Raw genomic sequence first — 19397 nt, 5'->3', positions numbered from 1 at the left:
AGGTCGACGGGCACGTGCACGTTCCGCCGACCACTGGCGACAACATCGATGTACTGTGGAGACCTCACGCCCCACGTGTTGAGCAATTCGGCGGTATGTCCACCCGGCCTCCCGCATGCCCACTATACGCCCTCTCTCAAAGTCCGTCAACTGCACATATTCACGTCCACAGTGTTAAAGACTGCGATGGAGCTCCGTATGCCACGGCAAACTGGCTGACACTGACGGCGGCGGTGCACAAATGCTGCGCAGCTAGCGCCATTCGACGGCCAACACCGCGGTTCCTGGTGTGTCCGCTGTGCCGTGCGTGTGATCATTGCTTGTACAGCCCTCTCGCAGTGTCCGGAGCAAGTATGGTGGGTCTGACACACCGGTGTCAATGTGTTCTTTTTTCCATTTCCAGGAGTGTAGTTCGACTTGCTGAGCTTGTTTGAGGCAGCATTTGTTTTCTGGTGTCGTCTCCATGACTGAAGACAAATCGATGGGTAGAGACATACGACTTGAACCTCGTTCTTACACCCGCAATATGCAAACCAGCAAGAACGCAGGTACTGGGTGCAGAAGCTTGCATATTGTGATTATTTACTGTTTCTTTCGTTGCGTTCATACAATATATGTTACATGACGTATCGAAACCTATATATAAAATATTTACATGCATATTTTGTGTAAGTATGGCATGTATTTCGCCTCTAGCCAGCCCTGTAATAGAAGTTTAATAAATAATTTCTGTTTCCATTTAGAAATGATGACAGCAATGCAATTGTGTGTGTGTGTGTGTGCGTGTGTGTGTGTAGGGGGGGGGGGGTGAGAACCACACACATGCAACAGGAGAGGAGGTGGAGGTCAAAGCGGGGTGTCTAAGAAGAACAAACCAGAGCGCCGCCTGCCAGTTGAAGTTTCTGCACGCTGGCTGTGCTTAGCAGGTTGTGTCACCCCCCCGCCCCCTCTGGCGCAATGTGTGGAGCGAGTCTACAGCAACTCATTAGATTTAGAGTTGCACCTCTTTAACGCCTGAGGCAACTTCCAGTAAACTGGGCACATGTATCACCTGGAAACTGGAAAAAAAAAATTACAGTGATAGCAAGACCCCCTAACACCGCTGCAACTGAGGGTGGAGGTAATATTGACTGATGAATGCTGAAGATAAGGTAGGTATATCACGTAACTAATGAGGAGGTATTGAATAGGATTGGGGAGAAGAGAAGTTTGTGGCACAACTTGACTAGAAGAAGGGATCGGTTGGTAGGACATGTTTTGAGGCATCAAGGGATCACAAATTTAGCATTGGAGGGCAGCGTGGAGGGTAAAAATCGTAGAGGGAGACCAAGAGATCAATACACTAAGCAGATTCAGAAGGATGTAGGTCGCAGTAGGTACTGGGAGATGAAGAAGCTTGCACAGGATAGAGTAGCATGGAGAGCTGCATCAAACCAGTCTCAGGACTGAGGACCACAACAACAACAACAACATGAAAGCATAACCCTCGGACGCCTGGAGCAATTTCAACCACATCTGATATAAAAAATGACAAATTTGTACCGAACAGACAAGAGACTGCGTTAATAAGAAACGTCATTTTTTTTTTATACCAAATGTGGTTGAAATTGTTCCAGGCGTCTGCGAGCTCATAATCGCCTATTATTACCCCCACTCTCAGTTGCAGCGGTGTTAGGGGGTCTTGCTATCACTGTAATTTTTTTTCCAGTTTCCAGGTGATACATGTGCCCAGTTTGGTGGAAGTTGCCTCAGGCGATAAAGAGGTGCAGCTCTAAATATAATGACTTGCTGCAGACTCACTCCACACGTTGCCCCTGTGGGGGCCGTGACGCAACCTGCTAAGCACAGCCTGCGTGCAGAAACTCCAACTGGCAGGCGGCGCTCTGGCTTATCCTTGTTCGACACCTCACTTTGACCTCCACCTCCTCTCCTGTTGCAGGTGTGTGCTTCTCACCCCCTCCCTCCCCCCCCCCCCACATTTGCATTGTCGTCTAGTTATAATCTGTGTTTAAAATTTCAAGTCTCTAGCTCTTCTGGAGATTAGTTTAAAACCAAATGAGCAAACATAAGTGAGTGACCCAATAAAATCATGTTCACAATGTCATGATGATCTAGCCACTGGCAAGTGATTCTGAGTTAGTCCTTCATTCAGATCTCTGGGAGGGGCCCAGCAAGGCGGAGGCAACCGCTAGACAAAGATAAAATAAGGAACAAAGGGTAACAGATTACGAGTTCAAGCGTGCCATGTAAGAAGTCTTAATGTGATAAGCAAGCTTGAAAATCTGAAAAGGGAAACACAAAGGCTCACCCTAGATGTAATGGGAGTCAGTGAGTTTGAAGGGAAAAAAGGCAAAAATTTTTGGTCAGACGAATATTCGACAATATCGACAGCAGCAGAAAATGGTTGGGGAAGGACAGTTGTAACGGCCGCAGTAACGTTTGACGATTATGTAGATAAGTGGCAATCGATCTAGAAACTCCAATATCACTGTGTTTAAAGTAAAGCTATTCTAATAACTGCCTCTTTTTTCTTGTTCTCATTGGACAAAAAGGAAGTATACAAATAATCAACTGATAAATCAAATTTGACTTTGAAAAAATGTATTGAGAGAATAGAAAAAATTAGTTGTATAATATAATTATCATTCTCGTTCAACAAAAAATTCATTATTACTATTGAGAAAAAGTAAGGTGAGTCAAAAGGCCCAGTTTTCGCACAAATAGTCATTTTCGTCCTCGCCAATAGCGTCACACTGGTGGTGGGGCCACGTTGCACACATTGTGCACTTGACTTCAACCTCATTGTTGGAAACCTTTACCCAAAACCACTCCTTTACAGCCATCCTGGTATTCTTGTTAAAATTATGAGGAAGATTATTCCACACGGCTACTTTAAATACTGCCGAAAAGTCTTCTCTCCAACAATGGTGGGTGCTTTTAAATTTACTTTTCTTGTTTTCAGGTAAAAAAGGACTGAGACCCCTCAAATACGTTATTGTTGCCAGCAGTGCGTAGATTGTTCTTCAACACCATCCTCTTCGACGTGTTCCTTGGTACTCGATAGGAGGTTGCGGTTATGAAAAGATTTTTCGCTGTCTGGGCTCCTCTCTCTGTGCCACCTGGATGACACAATCGACTCTCGCCTTTGCGCTTATTTGTATGTAAAAATTAAATTTTTGTATTATTTAATAATAATTATTATTTATTATTATAATACGTTATTATATCTATGGTTATTAATATTAGGATTATTACTATTATTACTACGACGGCAGTTCAATAAGTAATGCAACACTTTTTTTTCTCGGCCAATTTTGGTTGAAAAAACCGGAAATTTCTTGTGGAATATTTTCAAACATTCCCGCTTCGTCTCGTATAGTTTCATTGACTTCCGACAGGTGGCAGCGCTGTACGGAGCTGTTAAAATGGCGTCTGTAACGGATGTGCGTTGCAAACAACGGGCAGTGATCGAGTTTCTTTTGGCGGAAAACCAGGGCATCTCAGATATTCATAGGCGCTTGCAGAATGTCTACGGTGATCTGGCAGTGGATAAAAGCACGGTGAGTCGTTGGGCAAAGCGTGTGTCATCATCGCCGCAAGGTCAAGCAAGACTGTCTGATCTCCCGCGTGCGGGCCGGCCGTGCACAGCTGTGACTCCTGCAATGGCGGAGCGTGCGAACACACTCGTTCGAGATGATCGACGGATCACCATCAAACAACTCAGTGCTCAATTTGACATCTCTGTTGGTAGTGCTGTCACAATTGTTCACCAGTTGGGATATTCAAAGGTTTGTTCCCGCTGGGTCCCTCGTTGTCTAACCGAACACCATAAAGAGCAAAGGAGAACCATCTGTGCGGAATTGCTTGCTCGTCATGTGGCTGAGGGTGACAATTTCTTGTCAAAGATTGTTACAGGCGATGAAACATGGGTTCATCACTTCGAACCTGAAACAAAACGGCAATGAATGGAGTGGCGCCACACCCACTCCCCTACCAAGAAAAACTTTAAAGCCATACCCTCAGCCGGTAAAGTCATGGTTACAGTCTTCTGGGACGCTGAAGAGGTTATTCTGTTCGATGTCCTTCCCCATGGTCAAACGATCAACTCTGAAGTGTATTGTGCTACTCTTCAGAAATTGAAGAAACGACTTCAGCGTGTTCGTAGGCACAAAAATCTGAACGAACTTCTCCATCTTCATGACAACGCAAGACCTCACACAAGTCTTCGCACCCGAGAGGAGCTCACAAAACTTCAGTGGACTGTTCTTCCTCATGCACCCTACAGCCCCGATCTCGCACCGTCGGATTTCCATATGTTTGGCCCAATGAAGGACGCAATCCGTGGGACGCACTACGCGGATGATGAAGAAGTTATTGATGCAGTACGACGTTGGCTCCGACATCGACCAGTGGAATGGTACCGTGCAGGCATACAGGCCCTCATTTCAAGGTGGCGTAAGGCCGTAGCATTGAATGGAGATTACGTTGAAAAATAGTGTTGTGTAGCTAAAAGATTGGGGAATAACCTGGTGTATTTCAGTGCTGAATAAAACAACCCCTGTTTCAGAAAAAAAATGTGTTGCATTTCTTATTGAACTGCCCTCGTATTATTATTACTATTACTATTTTTTATGATTCATTGTTTATTATAGTTACATTCAGTATTTGTTCACAGAAACAACAGTAAAACCGAAAGGTCAGAGTGGGCATTTTGGTCACTAAATAGCCACTGTGCCCACCTAGACGCCATTCCACGAAAGTTGGCAAGGCGTCTAGCGAAGCAACTGTCGGCATGGGAATCTGCTACTAATTAACTATTCTTTCAGTGTAATTATGTTAGAAAACCTAACTCGGTATGTAAATTTCTTGCAACTACATGAAGTGAGAACTTCCGTTTGAGCAGAAGGTCCGATACCGTACAAAAGATGTCTGCGAGACAAGGTTGGTTTGTTTTTTTTTTTTTTTTTTTTTTTGCTTTAGGGCGCAAAAAACAACCGGGGTCATACGCGCCCAAGTCAAAACTATAGAACACGGAGACAGAGAGGAGTTAAAAAATGACTATACGTCAGTCCCAAGTGACATAAGAGAAGACACCTAAAAACAGGGACGAGGGGAAAGAGCTAAAAGACACCATACAGAAACGGAGATCCAAAACTAAAAATTAAATGGCCTTTGCCATATCGCTTTGGCGGATAAAAAACTAAACGTGGTCGACAGCCCGCGCGTCATTTCATAAAACGGCCGATAACTGAGACGGCAAACCCAGGCGGGAACGTAAACGGTTAAAAAATGGGCAGTCCGTCAGGAAGTGGCAGACTGTTAAAACTTGAGCGCAACGTGTGCTAAGTGTTGGGGTAGCGTCACTTAGAAAATGACGATGGCTCCTTCAGATGACTATGCGTAACTGATGGGGTTTCGAGAGTCACCTCTGTGCTGGCGACGTGAGACTGCAGTACTGTGCAGACTTATAAATTCAAATGATAGTATGCCCTTCCATATAATGGGAGTAGCATTAATTGAGAATAGGAAGGTAGGGTACTGAGTGATTTGTAGTGAACAGTTCAATGACAGGGTTGTTCTCATCAGAATCAACAGCAATCCAACGGCAACAACAGAAGCTCAGGTACCTATGCCAACATCACAGGCATAAGATGAAGTGATAGAGGAAATAAGTCAATTAAAATAAAACTGTGAAGTTGCCATAATTCAAATTTTAAGTTCTACGTAGATATTTTTCTGTAATACAAGTTTCTGAATCTCATCCCAGAGCTACATATTAAGAGACAAGTGATTTCCGTTTTAAGGTAACTCCTGACATCTTTAAAAGATTTTAGTTAAAGCAGAAAGAACTAGACCCTTTGTGTTGCTCTGGGTTCAGTAAACGTATGTTACATATTAAACTAGATTACAACAGGAGACGAGGTACTGGCGGAAGTAAAGCTGTGAGGACGGGGCGTGAGTCGTGCTTGGGTAGCTCAGTTGGTAGAGCACTTGCCCGCGAAAGGCAAAGGTCCCGAGTTCGAGTCTCGGTCCGGCACAGTTTTAATCTGCCAGGAAGTTTCAATATGAAATTTGTTAGTTTTTTAGTTTAATACGGAAAGTTTCAGTTCCATAGTTCGCAAATTATTTCATTTACCATCACGTAAGATGAGAGGGACTTCTAAAACAAGGTATCATCCAATTTTATACTGAAGTGTTGAACACAAGACAGTGTTTAACTGCGTAAGTTGTATGTTATACGCGAACAAAACTTCCGAGTAAGTACACACTGCTATGACAGTTGTTGAAAACTGATAAACATTTAAAAATTTTTTGTGTATGCAACTGCAAAGGAAAACATTAAGAACTTTGTCTTCAATAATAAAGTCTTGTATAATTTCCTACAGATGTTCAGTTATATAACAAAAATTTTTTATCTTGGATAAAAACATTATTTTGACATACTTGTAGCCTTTAACTTAGCAAAAACTTCCGATGTATAATCTGAATCTCCTGACTTCAAGGTACCACGTTCAGTGGCTGCTGTTCATAGTGCACACAATCGTTCTTGAGAAATTGTTGAATGAAGGTATGTCCTCATCAACCTTTTCACCACTAGCTAGAAAAAAGGTCCAGTCAAGAGGATTCATAAATTTACAAAATTATTTGGAAAAATCTCAACAAAATTTCTTTTATAATATAAGGCTATGAGCTTCCCTGCTGGAAGAAGCGGCGATACGGTCAAAAGTTCATTGATACCCACTGAAGTTACTTTCGTCATCTATTGTGGGGGTTTTCCGGTATCGAGGTTTCAAAAATTAGTTTTTTTTTCATATCTTGACTCATTATAGCTTTAAGAATGTCGGATCAAAAAAATTTTGGCCGGACATTACCCTTTATACCTGAAAACCACGTTTCAATGTAAGCGCGCATAAACCCATTCTAGGGTCTCTCGGCTCTTAGGCTGTTTACAACTCCAATCGGTATCTTTTTCTCCGTAAAGCTATTGTAACATTTTAGATCGAAGAAAATAGCGGCATAGGTGTTGTGCTTTTCCGTCAATATATCCTTCGACAAAAGTGAGATGAGGAAAGCGCTTATGGCGGCAATTTATCACACGAATTCAACGAATGGCAATCTACAACACGATTTCTGTTCTGAAAGTTGGTCTGAATGGAAGTAAGGTGAGATGAACAGGACACTGAATACTTTGTATCAGAACCTATCACTGAAGAGTGACGTTAATGAAACCATTGATGATGTGCACAAACATCATGATGACAACAATTTCATGGAGAGATCCCTTGGAGCCTATACGAAGAACCACAATGAAGCACTGAATTCATTAATTTTGACTTACGCTCCAAAACACACGTTTTCGACTGTAAAAGTCGTCCAAATTGCTAACAATCTGGTTCAAAATGGTTCAAATGGCTCTGAGCACAATGGGACTTGAACATCTGAAGTCATCAGTCCCCTAGAACTTAGAACTACTTAAACCTAACTAAGCTAAGGACATCACACAAATCCATGCTCGAGGCAGGATTCGAACCTGCGACCGTAGCAGTCTCGCTGTTCCAGATTGAAGCGCCTAGAACCGCTCGGCCTCCGCGGCCGGCGCTAACAGTCTGGAGTGCGCTGTTTTTAACGGCCGGATTTGCGGGTGCCCCACATAACACGGAGGTCACAGAAGTCGTTATCGACACCGCGGCTTGCTCATTCGTCACGAAAACCGACGAGAAGCGCCTCGAGCGTGCGGACCAGCGCTCGGTGCAGAGCATAGTCGAGGCTGGAACTGCGGCTAGAGAGACTCGCGCCTTAGGAAATGAGATTTTTGAAGAAGAGATACACTCCTGGAAATTGAAATAAGAACACCGTGAATTCATTGTCCCAGGAAGGGGAAACTTTATTGACACATTCCTGGGGTCAGATACATCACATGATCACACTGACAGAACCACAGGCACATAGACACAGGCAACAGAGCATGCACAATGTCGGCACTAGTACAGTGTATATCCACCTTTCGCAGCAATGCAGGCTGCTATTCTCCCATGGAGACGATCGTAGAGATGCTGGATGTAGTCCTGTGGAACGTCTTGCCATGCCATTTCCACCTGGCGCCTCAGTTGGACCAGCGTTCGTGCTGGACGTGCAGACCGCGTGAGACGACGCTTCATCCAGTCCCAAACATGCTCAATGGGGGACAGATCCGGAGATCTTGCTGGCCAGGGTAGTTGACTTACACCTTCTAGAGCACGTTGGGTGGCACGGGATACATGCGGACGTGCATTGTCCTGTTGGAACAGCAAGTTCCCTTGCCGGTCTAGGAATGGTAGAACGATGGGTTCGATGACGGTTTGGATGTACCGTGCACTATTCAGTGTCCCCTCGACGATCACCAGTGGTGTACGGCCAGTGTAGGAGATCGCTCCCCACACCATGATGCCGGGTGTTGGCCCTGTGTGCCTCGGTCGTATGCAGTCCTGATTGTGGCGCTCACCTGCACGGCGCCAAACACGCATACGACCATCATTGGCACCAAGGCAGGAGTGACTCTCATCGCTGAAGACGACACGTCTCCATTCGTCCCTCCATTCACGCCTGTCGCGACACCACTGGAGGCGGGCTGCACGATGTTGGGGCGTGAACGGAAGACGGCCTAACGGTGTGCGGGACCGTAGCCCAGCTTCATGGAGACGGTTGCGAATGGTCCTCGCCGATACCCCAGGAGCAACAGTGTCCCTAATTTGCTGGGAAGTGGCGGTGCGGTCCCCTACGGCACTGCGTAGGATCCTACGGTCTTGGCGTGCATCCGTGCGTCGCTGCGGTCCGGTCCCAGGTCGACGGGCACGTGCACCTTCCGCCGACCACTGGCGACAACATCGATGTACTGTGGAGACCTCACGCCCCACGTGTTGAGCAATTCGGCGGTACGTCCATCCGGCCTCCCGCATGCCCACTATACGCCCTCGCTCAAAGTCCGTCAACTGCACATACGGTTCTCGTCCACGCTGTCGCGGCATGCTACCAGTGTTAAAGACTGCGATGGAGCTCCGTATGCCACGGCAAACTGGCTGACACTGACGGCGGCGGTGCACAAATGCTGCGCAGCTAGCGCCATTCGACGGCCAACACCGCGGTTCCTGGTGTGTCCGCTGCGCCGTGCGTGTGATCATTGCTTGTACAGCCCTCTCGCAGTGTCCGGAGCAAGTATGGTGGGTCTGACACACCGGTGTCAATGTGTTCTTTTTTCCATTTCCAGGAGTGCAGGTTAACTCTGTGGCTCAGGTATAGCAGATTAATGGTAAGTTGAATTGTTTTAAAGACATATACACAAAAATCAAACTAAAAAGTTTAAATATGTATTTCTCGAGACAACATTTGTCTCTATGCATGTCTTTGTTTAATGTTTTTTGTTTCTTGTAAAGACTTGGTAAAACAAAACAAAAAATGGTTCAAATGGCTCTGAGCACTATGGGACTTAACTGCAGTGGTCATCAGTCCCTAGAATTTAGAACTACTTAAACCTAAGGACTTCACACACATCCATGCCCAAGGCAGGATTCGAACCTGCAACCGTAGCGGTCGCGCGGTTCCAGACTGAAGCGCCTAGAAGCGCTCGACCACTCCGGCCGGTGCTTGGTAAAACACCTATGAAAATAGGAAGCCGTTTTGAATTTTATAAAATAGAGACTTGTAAATTTGGCGTGAACCTCAAAAAATAATACTTTTTCATAATGTTTGTCATTTATTTACATTGAAAGGGAACAAATCAGGCCGAAGAATGAAAATTTGTACAAAGTCCGGGATTCCGACCCGGTTCTCTTGCTCACTGGAACCATATAGCTCCATTTGGTTAAATCATCTGTGCCTGGGTCTCAGCAGGATCACCAGCCTCCTTCGGTGCTGAGGTGCTGTTTCAGTACAGTTTGAGAGCATCTGCAATGCCGTTCCAGTTTAGGGGGAGTACCAAGTGGTCTGAAGCGTGAATGGGAATTTGGACAGAGGATGCAGGCGTGCTGGAGTAATAGGTGCGGTTGTGCAAAGGCACTGCGCCAGGGTGGCGTAGTGATTGGCGCATCTGCGTATTGAGCAGGGTGCCCGGTTTTGAATCCCAGCTTTGCTACAAATTTGCATTCGTCGGTTCAATTTGCATGTTGTTGTTGTTGTGGTCTTCAGTCCTGAGACTGGTTTGATGCAGCTCTCCATGCTACTCTATCCTGTGCAAGCTTCTTCATCTCATAGTACCTACTGCAGACTACATCCTTCTGAATCTGCTTAGTGTATTCATCTCTTGGTCTCGCTCTACGATTTTTACCCTCCACGTTGCCCTCCAATACTAAATTGGCGATCCCTCGATGTCTCAGAACATGTCCTACTAACCGATCCCTCCTTCTAGTCAAGTTGTGCCACTAAGTCCTCTTCTCCCCAATTCTATTCAATACCTCCTCATTAGTTATGTGATCTACCCATCTAATCTTCAGCATTATTCTGTAGCACCACATTTCGAAAGCTTCTATTCTCTTCTTGTCCAAACTAGTTATCGTCCATGTTTCACTTCCATACATGGCTACACTCCATACAAATATTTTCAGAAAAGACTTCCTGACATTTAAATCTATACTCGATGTTAACAAATTTTTCTTCTTCAGAAACGCTGTCCTTGCCGTTGCCAGTCTACATTTTATATCCTCTCTACTTCGTCCATCACCAATTATTTTGCTCCCCAAATAGCAAAACTCCTTTACTACTTTAAGTGTCTCATTTCCTAATCTAATTACCTCAGCATCACCCGATTTAATTTGACTACATTCCATTATCCTCGTTTTGCTTTTGTTGATGTTCATCTTATATCCTCCTTTCAAGACACTGTCCATTCCGTTCAACTGCTCTTCCAAGTCCTTTGCTGTCTCTGACAGAATTACAATGTCATCGGCGAACCTCAAAGTTTTTATTTCTTCTCCATGGATTTTAATACCTACTCCGAATTTTTCTTTTCTTTCCTTCACTGCTTGCTCAATATAGAGATTGAATAACAGCGGGGAGAGGCTACAACCCTGTCTCACTCCCTTGCCAACCACTGCTTCCGTTTCATGCCCATCGACTCTTATAACTGCCATCTGGTTTCTGTACAAATTGTAAATAGCTTTTCGGTCCCTCTATTCTAGCCCTTCCACCTTCAGAATTTGAAAGAGAGTATTCCAGTCAACATTGTCAAAAGCTTTCCCTAAGTCTACAAATGCTAGAAACGTAGGTTTGCCTTTCCTTAATCTAGCTTCTAAGATAAGTCGTAGGGTCAGTATTGCCTCACGTGTTCCAGTTTTTCTACGGAATCCAAACTGATCTTCCCCGAGGTCGGCTTCTACCAGTTTTTCCATTCGTCCGTAGAGAATTCGCGTTAGTATTTTGCAGCCGTGACTTATTAAACTGATAGTTCGGTAATTTTCAGATCTGTCAACACCTGCTTCCTTTGTGATTGGAATTATTATATTCTTCTTGAAGTCTGAGGGTATTTCGCCTGTCTCATACATCTTGCTCACCAGATGGTAGAGTCTTGTCAGCACTGGAGAGCCAGTCCTGACAAAACTCTACCATCTGGTGAGCAAGATCTATGAGACAGGCGAAATACCGTCAGACTCAATCTTCACATGTGAATCAAAAAGTACCTGCTTGATCTTAAACGGACATTCGTGACTTCAGTCTCTATACATGCATCACAAGGGTGCAAAGTGTGTGGCTTGGGCCTTAAGCCGGCACCGTGCATTGTGTCCCAAAGGTGGACCAGGATGCTGTTAATCAGATGGTCATAATCAAACGTCGGCCGAACAATTCGATGCGAAAGCGAACAGGCACTATGTCAATTGCAGCTGCACTACGGTTATTTTAAGGCGAGACAAGAACAGGCGCAAACTGTACTTCGGGGAAGCTGGAGAGGGGGGGGGGGGGGGGGTAGGGGTAACTAGGGAGGAGGAGTCATTGGAAGCTCAGTACGGATGGAAAAGGTTGGAGGGGGGGGGGGGGGTTGGGGAGGAATTGTAATGCTCTACGGCACGTCTAATACGATATCATTAAAGATGGAGTTCGAACTGGGGAAGTACAGAGAAAGAAATAATCTGTGTTCTTTAGACTGAATCATCCCGGAATTCGCCTTAACCCTTCTGTGAGCCGTGGGAAACATGCTTCCCACTACAATGAACTCGCTCCTAGTCCCGTGGGATTCACAGTTCCCACCTCTCTACGGTGCTACCACCTAGTAAACAATATAGGGTACTACTTCCAATCGGAAGTTCCCGCCGTTTTTGCTGTGCCTTCGCGCAGAGGCATTGTATAGCTGAGTGTTGCTCTGTAGAGGAGCCTTTCAGTGCTGTTTGAGTGATTTTTCCCTCAAATCTATAGTATAAGGTAAATACTTTTGATTTACTCAAATTTATGAAGGAAAACGTAAAATTGCAACGAGGAGAATTCCAGTTCGAAACAAAAGGAGCCATTTCTGCAGTAAAATGGATGGGTAACCGTCGACTCACTTTTCTGTCCACAATATGACCCATGAGAAACAGCCACAGGGAAAAGAGAAACAAGGATGGTACTAGTACAGAGATTTCTTGTCCTGAAGTTGTGGCAGAAGACAACAAAATAATGGGTGGTGTCGATAAGTTTGATCAATTACGAGAAAGATATGCTATTGGCAGACGTTCTGTAAAATGGTAGCATAGAATATTTTATTTCCTGGTGGACGCTGGTGCAGTGAACAGTTTTATCCTGTGGAAAATAAGTAAAAGAGAAAGTGGACAGCATGATCAGCTCACATACAGGATCCATCTAGCCAGACAACTGATCGCTGGCTTCTCATCCCAAAAAAAGGCGTGGACAAATATCTGTCTTTCTGGCAAAAAGGGGTAAAGTACCTGAAGATTTTCGTCATGTGGCTGTAGGGGAGCATCAACCCATATTAGGAGAAACCTACTGGACGTGCCGTCATTGTAGTACCAAAGCTGCGGAAAAGAGCACTCGCTGTGTTTGTACATATTGTCAAATACCACTTTGCATAGATCCATGTTTCAAAAATTTCATGGCAAGTAATTGTGAACAATAATTGTAACAAGAGAAGTAAATTTATCAAATAAACATGACATATACTGAAAAAGTTGTTTTTGTCATTTAACTCCAAGGAAGGGCAGTGGGGAGAATACTTCCCGCCTTGTTGTGTGACCTGACTTTCCCAGTTGGAGCAAATTTGATATTCTGTACGATAAATATACCTATCTGTTAACTACTATCTGCTCTCCATTCATTAAAAAAACTGCTCAATAATTTGGCCCACGAAAGGGTTAAGTGATTTAAGGAAAGCACAGATGGCGAGAAATCCGGATAGCGAGACGGGGATTGATCCTCGGCCCTCCTGGGTCCACTATCTCACCTCTGCGCCATCGCCGCAGTGTGGATGGACGAAGGACCAGATGCCAGACTGAGAGGGCTAAGGCCTGGGGGGCTTTGAGTGCATTACCTGTGGGGGAGCGGAGTGGGCAGCTTTCATGCGGCTTAAGGCGCGCGCGGTCTGCAGGGTAGAGGGCTAACGAGATAACGGCGGGCAGCATCCGCCACCTGTTAGGGGACGAGCAGATCTGGGGAACGACGGCTTCCAGCCCACAGGCCTCGCCAAGTCTAGAGCAGTGCTACACAAGTCATGGGCTAGTGAGTGGGCACGCTTTTTATTTTCGTCGTCAGTCCTCTAACTGGTCTGATGCGGCTCTCTCTGGATGACCTCTCCGGAGCCAACCTCTTCCGCTCAGAAGATGCAACGGCGGTGGCGAATCTGAACCACATCATACTGGCGTGTGACAAGTACTCGGCCGCACAGGCGTTCTTTACAAAAAATTGGCTGCGAGCTACCACCCCTTTTCTACAAGAGTAACTCCTTTACTTCACGGGTTGGATATACGAGGTGCGACAGCAAAGTAATGAGACTGATTTTCTTTGCAAGATGTGGCAACCCTGCAGGCTTGCGTAGGCACAACATCTTTGACCTTGGTCTATAAGCTGCTTCTAGTCCAAGCGGCACATCGATGCAACTGCTCAGTCGTAAGTTGTGCTGTAATGAGGGTTAACACGTGTTTGTGTCTCTCGTCACGGAAATGGAACAGCATAATATTGCGCAACGGTATGCCATTTCTTTTTGTGTTAAATTGGGTGAAAACGCGACGACAACTTACGGTAAGCTCCAGAAGGCTTCTGGAGAGGTGGTTATGTCAAGAGCTCAAGGTTTTCTTTGGCATAAAATGTTTAGTGAAGGCAGAACGGATGTTGAAGATGAAGACCGCAGTGGACGACCATCAACCTCACGGACGGATGACAACTTGGCCAGGGTGCGTGAACTCGTACGATCTGATCGAAGATTATCCGTGAAAATGATTGCAGAAGAACTGAACATCAATCGAGAAACGAATGAGATTTTCACTCTGCAGCGGAGTGTGCGCTGATATGAAACTTCCTGGCAGATTAAAACTGTGTGCCCGACCGAGTCTCGGTCGGGCACACCGTTTTAATCTGCCAGGAAGTTTCAATCGAGAAACGGTTCGTCTAATAATAACTGAAGATCTTGGTATGAGAAAGATTTGTGCAAAAATGGTCTCCAAAAACCTCCCACCACAACAGCGAGAAACACGGGAAAATGTGGTAGCCGATCTGTTAGGGCAAACGGAAATCAATCCAGAATTATTGAGCCGTTTTATCACTGGTAATGAAAGTTAGTTTTTTCAGTATGATCCAGAGGCAAAACGCCAAAACCTCGTATGTATGGGTATTATTTGCTTACGAGCTATGTAAAAGACGCCAGCCTTAACATATAAGTTGTGTGGATTTTGTTCTCCCATATATTTTTAAACAAAGTTATTTTCCAGCTTTCAATTTTATGTTGTTGTATATGTCATGCTCCTCTTTTCGAAACCAGGATCTTAATATTCTCTTTCTTTTTTTTTTTTTTTAATTTAACGAACTTACACACTAACGTAAACAGTCGTGTTATTGCCGCGTCCCCAATGACCTAAGAAATTGCGAAGGAATTATTTGAGCTCAAGTCTTCCAAAGCTCTTCTAAGTTTTGATTCTAGTACTGTATCCCCTATCTCTTCACTATCGACTCCTGTTTCTTCTTCCATGACGTCATCAGACAACTCCTCCCCCTCATAGAGGCATCAATGTACTCTTTCCACCTATGCGCTTTCTCCTCTGCATTTAACAGTGAAATTCCCATTGCAATCTTAATGATACCGCCATTGCTTTTAATCTGACCATCTGTTACACAATATCGTTTCATCTTGAGTGGCACTTGTCTTATATAGGCGTTACCGACCACCGTATTCTGCGTGTTTACATATCTCTGTATTTGAATACGCATGCCTATGCCAGTTTCTTTGGTGCTTCAGTACATACACAGTCGTAGGAGATAGACTTACACGGTATCATATACCATTAACGACTCCTATATAAAGTAACTCTTAGTATGTCTGGGGGTATGACTTGTTCTTATGTTAAATTCGTGAGTGATGTAGGGTGCAGCACGTAAAACTGGCTCGTTGTACGCGACGAAAATGTGCGTGCGCACGCGTCACTAATAATAGAAAACGAGTAACGCCCCCCTCCAAACTGTCGCGCACGACTAACCATTCCCTCTGATGTACCGACACTGCACAGAACTTTGTTGTTGTGTAAGGCAGCTGATACCGCATCCAGTGAACATTGTCGAAACCAGGTGAGAAAAAGGCCACGTTGTGCCAAGCCGGGTTGGTGTGAGTGTGTGATAATGCAGTGCTCGTTACCCGAGCGTATTGCCATTGTGGGAGCGTTTATTCGCTCTGGATCTTTTGTGGAAGCAATTTGTTTCAGGAGAAATTTCCAGTGCGTTATGTACCAGCTAAAAGCACCGTACAGGAATTGATTGAAAAATGTCGGCGTACAGGATCGATTGAAGAAACTCCCAGGAACTGACGACCACCTGTCTGCAAACATGAATTAAAGAGGCAAGTGCTGGAGACAAAGGCGAGAAGTACTCGTTACTCAACAAGGAGACTGAGTCAACAGGGTCATGCGCGAGAGAGAAGTTACAGGCGTGTTTTAAGGAGGCTGCAGTTAAAACCGTACCGGCAAGTGTTGTGCAGGACCTGAAGGAGCCTGACCTGTAGAAGAGAGTGCATTTCTGTTCGTGGCTCTTCACGAGTGAAGAGGGGCGGTTCTACCTGTGCGACTACGTATGTTCCCAAAACAACCAGTATTGGTCGACAGAAAATCCACACGCGATCCGCCAGATACCCTTTTATGACGAGAAGTTTGGTATTTGGTTTGCTATCACCGCCACACGTATTATGAGGCCCATATTCTTTGAGAGAACAATGAACAGTGACGTGTATTTGGGAATCCCGGAGGAGTTTTATTCAGACTTGACAGAAGAGGAGCGTCAGTTATGTTACTTTCAGCAGGACAGTGCAACACGCCGCACACCAGTTGCATAATTGTCTCGTGTGCTTGAGATGTTTACACCAGAGGGAACAATCACCAAAGGAGTGTAGTCTCCTCGGTCGTCAGACTTGTCCATTTGTGACTTCTACTTGTGGGGCTGTTAAAGGGGAGAGTATAGGAAACGAATCCACACACAATTGAAGAACTCGAGACCAGGATCCAGGATGTCATCAATAGCATCACAAGAAAAGAACTAAGAAGGGTATATATGAATGTCTTCAAGCTGATGAATACTTCTCGGGTTATCGGCCGAGTGGTGGTGTCGTCACAACGTTTCAATGGGTTTCGTACCAATCATCTTCTGGCGAAGAAGGTGATGGGTACGAAACTCATTGAAATGTTGCAACAAGACGACGCCAACACTCGGCTGATAACCCGAGAAAAATGCATCAGTGGAATACGCCGAGAAAGACTGCAATCGCATATCTCTTCAAGCTAAATGGTTCAAATGGCTCTGAGCACTATGGGACTCAACTGCTGTGGTCATAAGTCCCCTAGAACTTAGAACTACTTAAACCTAACTAACCTAAGGACAGCACACAACACCCAGCCATCACGAGGCAGAGAAAATCCCTGACCCCGCCGGGAATCGAACCCGGGTACCCGGGCGTGGGAAGCGAGAACGCTACCGCACGACCACGAGATGCGGGCTTCTCTTCAAGCTGTTCACATGTTTGTTCACGTGGGCGGAGGACACTTAAGTACCTGATATGAAGGTGAGTAATCATATTTAATACATTACATCTCATTTTATACTGAAGCGACAAAGAAACTGGTACAGGCATGCGTATTCAAATACAAAGATATTTAAACAGGCAGAATACCACGCTGCAGTCGGCAACGCCTATACGAGACAAGTGTCTGACGCAGTTTTTAGATCACTTACTGCTGCTAGAAACACAGGTTATCAAGATGATTTTGAACGTGGTGTTACAGTCGGCGCACGAGCGATGGGACACAGAAACTCCGACGTAGTGATGATGTGGGCGTTTTCCCGTACGACCACTTCATGAGTGTACTGTAAATATCACGAATTCGGTAAAACATCCAATCGACGACATCGGTGCTGCCGGAAAAAGATCATGCAACAACGGGACCAACGACGTCTGAAGATAATCATTCAACGTGGCAGAAGTGCAACCCTTCCGCAAATTGCTGCAGATTTCAATTCTGGGCCATCAGGAAGTGTCAGCGTGAGAACCATTGAACGAAAACATCGTCGATGTGGGCTTTCGGAGCCGAAGGCCCACTCATGTATCCTTGATGACTGCACGACGCACAGCTTGACGCCTCGCCTGGGCCTATCAACACCGACGTTGGACTGTCGATGACTGGAAACATGTTGCCTGGCCGGACGAGTCTCGTTCAAATTGTACCGAGCGGAAGGATGTGTACGGGTATATACACAACCACATGAATCCATTGAATACGCGTGTCAGCACGGGGCTGTTCAAGCTGGTGGAGGCTCTGTAATGGTGTGGCGCGGGTGCAGTAGGAATGATATGGGACCCCTGATACGTCTAGATACGATTCTGACTGGTGACACATAAGTAAGCATCCTGTCTGATCACCTGCATCTATTCATGTCCATTGTGCATTCCGACGGACTTGGGCAATTCCAGCAGGACAATGCGACACCCCACATGTCCAGAATTGCTACAGAGAGGCTCCAGTAACACTCTTCTGAGTTTAAACACTTCCGCTGGAAACCAAACTCCCCAGACGTGAACATTATTGATCATATCTGGGAGGCGGTATCGTCGGTTGTGCAGTGGCAGGACTGTTCTACTTCTCAGTATATGTAAATGTCTGATGGATAGGGTGATAAGCAATACTCGACTGCTTCCTGACAACGCTCAGTGTACTGGAAAGTGTCGTCGTTGAGTGAGTGTGGGAGATTACAAGGTGACTTACAGAGTAATTATTTGGTGTGCTCAATGGTAGCTTGCTCTTAACGTAGAAAAATGTAAGTTGCTGCAGGTGAATAGAATAAACAGGCCCGTAATCCTCGAATACAATACTAGATGTGTGGTGCCTGACAGAGTCACGTCGATTCAATACCTAGGCATAGCGTTGCAAAGCGATATGAATGGAACGAACACGTATGGTCGCTAATAGGGAAGCGACTAATTGACTTCGCTTTGTCGGGAGAATTTCAGGAAGGTGTAACTCATGTACAAAGGCGACCGCGTACAGAAAACAAGTGCGACTCATTCTTGAGTAGTGCTCGAGTGTTTCGGATCTCTACCAGATCGATTAATGGGAGACGTCGAAGTAACTTTGAGGCGCGCTACTAAGATTTGTCTCAGGTAGATTCAATGAACCGGCGAGAATTTCGGAAATGCTTCGTGAATTCAAATGGTAATCTCTGGATGGATAACGACATTCTTTTCGTGGAACACTATTGAGAAACTTTAGGTAACCGGCACCTGAGGCGGACTGCAGAACAATTGTTCTGCTGTCAAAGAACATTTTCCGAAAGAACCGTGAAGAGAAGGTAAATTAGGGTTCGTGTGGTAGTATGCAGACAGCCGTTGTTGCTTCGGTCTGTTTCATACCCTCAGTCAGGTATTGTTTGGTGGCTTGCGAGTATGTATGTAGACGCACATAATTATGTGCTCTTGTATAGACAAGCCACAGAAATTTTTATACATCGTGATTATTTTAGTAGAAGGGAAGAAGGAATTAAATTAAATAAACTATGAATGCCAGCTTCGCGTAAAATCACGAACTGTGGCGACTGTTTACTTGTAGTTGATAATAATGTCGCCTGTCAGAGACAACATACATTCAGCATGATGGAGGTCTCCTGTACTGGGTGGAACAGATCTGTAGCGGTAAAAATCTCTGAGTTTTCTCAGCGAAACTTTCCGAGTAGTTTGGTGTAACGGACCCAGGCTCCCC

Source organism: Schistocerca nitens, chromosome 10, assembly GCF_023898315.1.
Source record: "Schistocerca nitens isolate TAMUIC-IGC-003100 chromosome 10, iqSchNite1.1, whole genome shotgun sequence".
Classification (NCBI taxonomy): domain Eukaryota; kingdom Metazoa; phylum Arthropoda; class Insecta; order Orthoptera; family Acrididae; genus Schistocerca; species Schistocerca nitens.
This window is presented reverse-complemented; position numbering follows the sequence as displayed.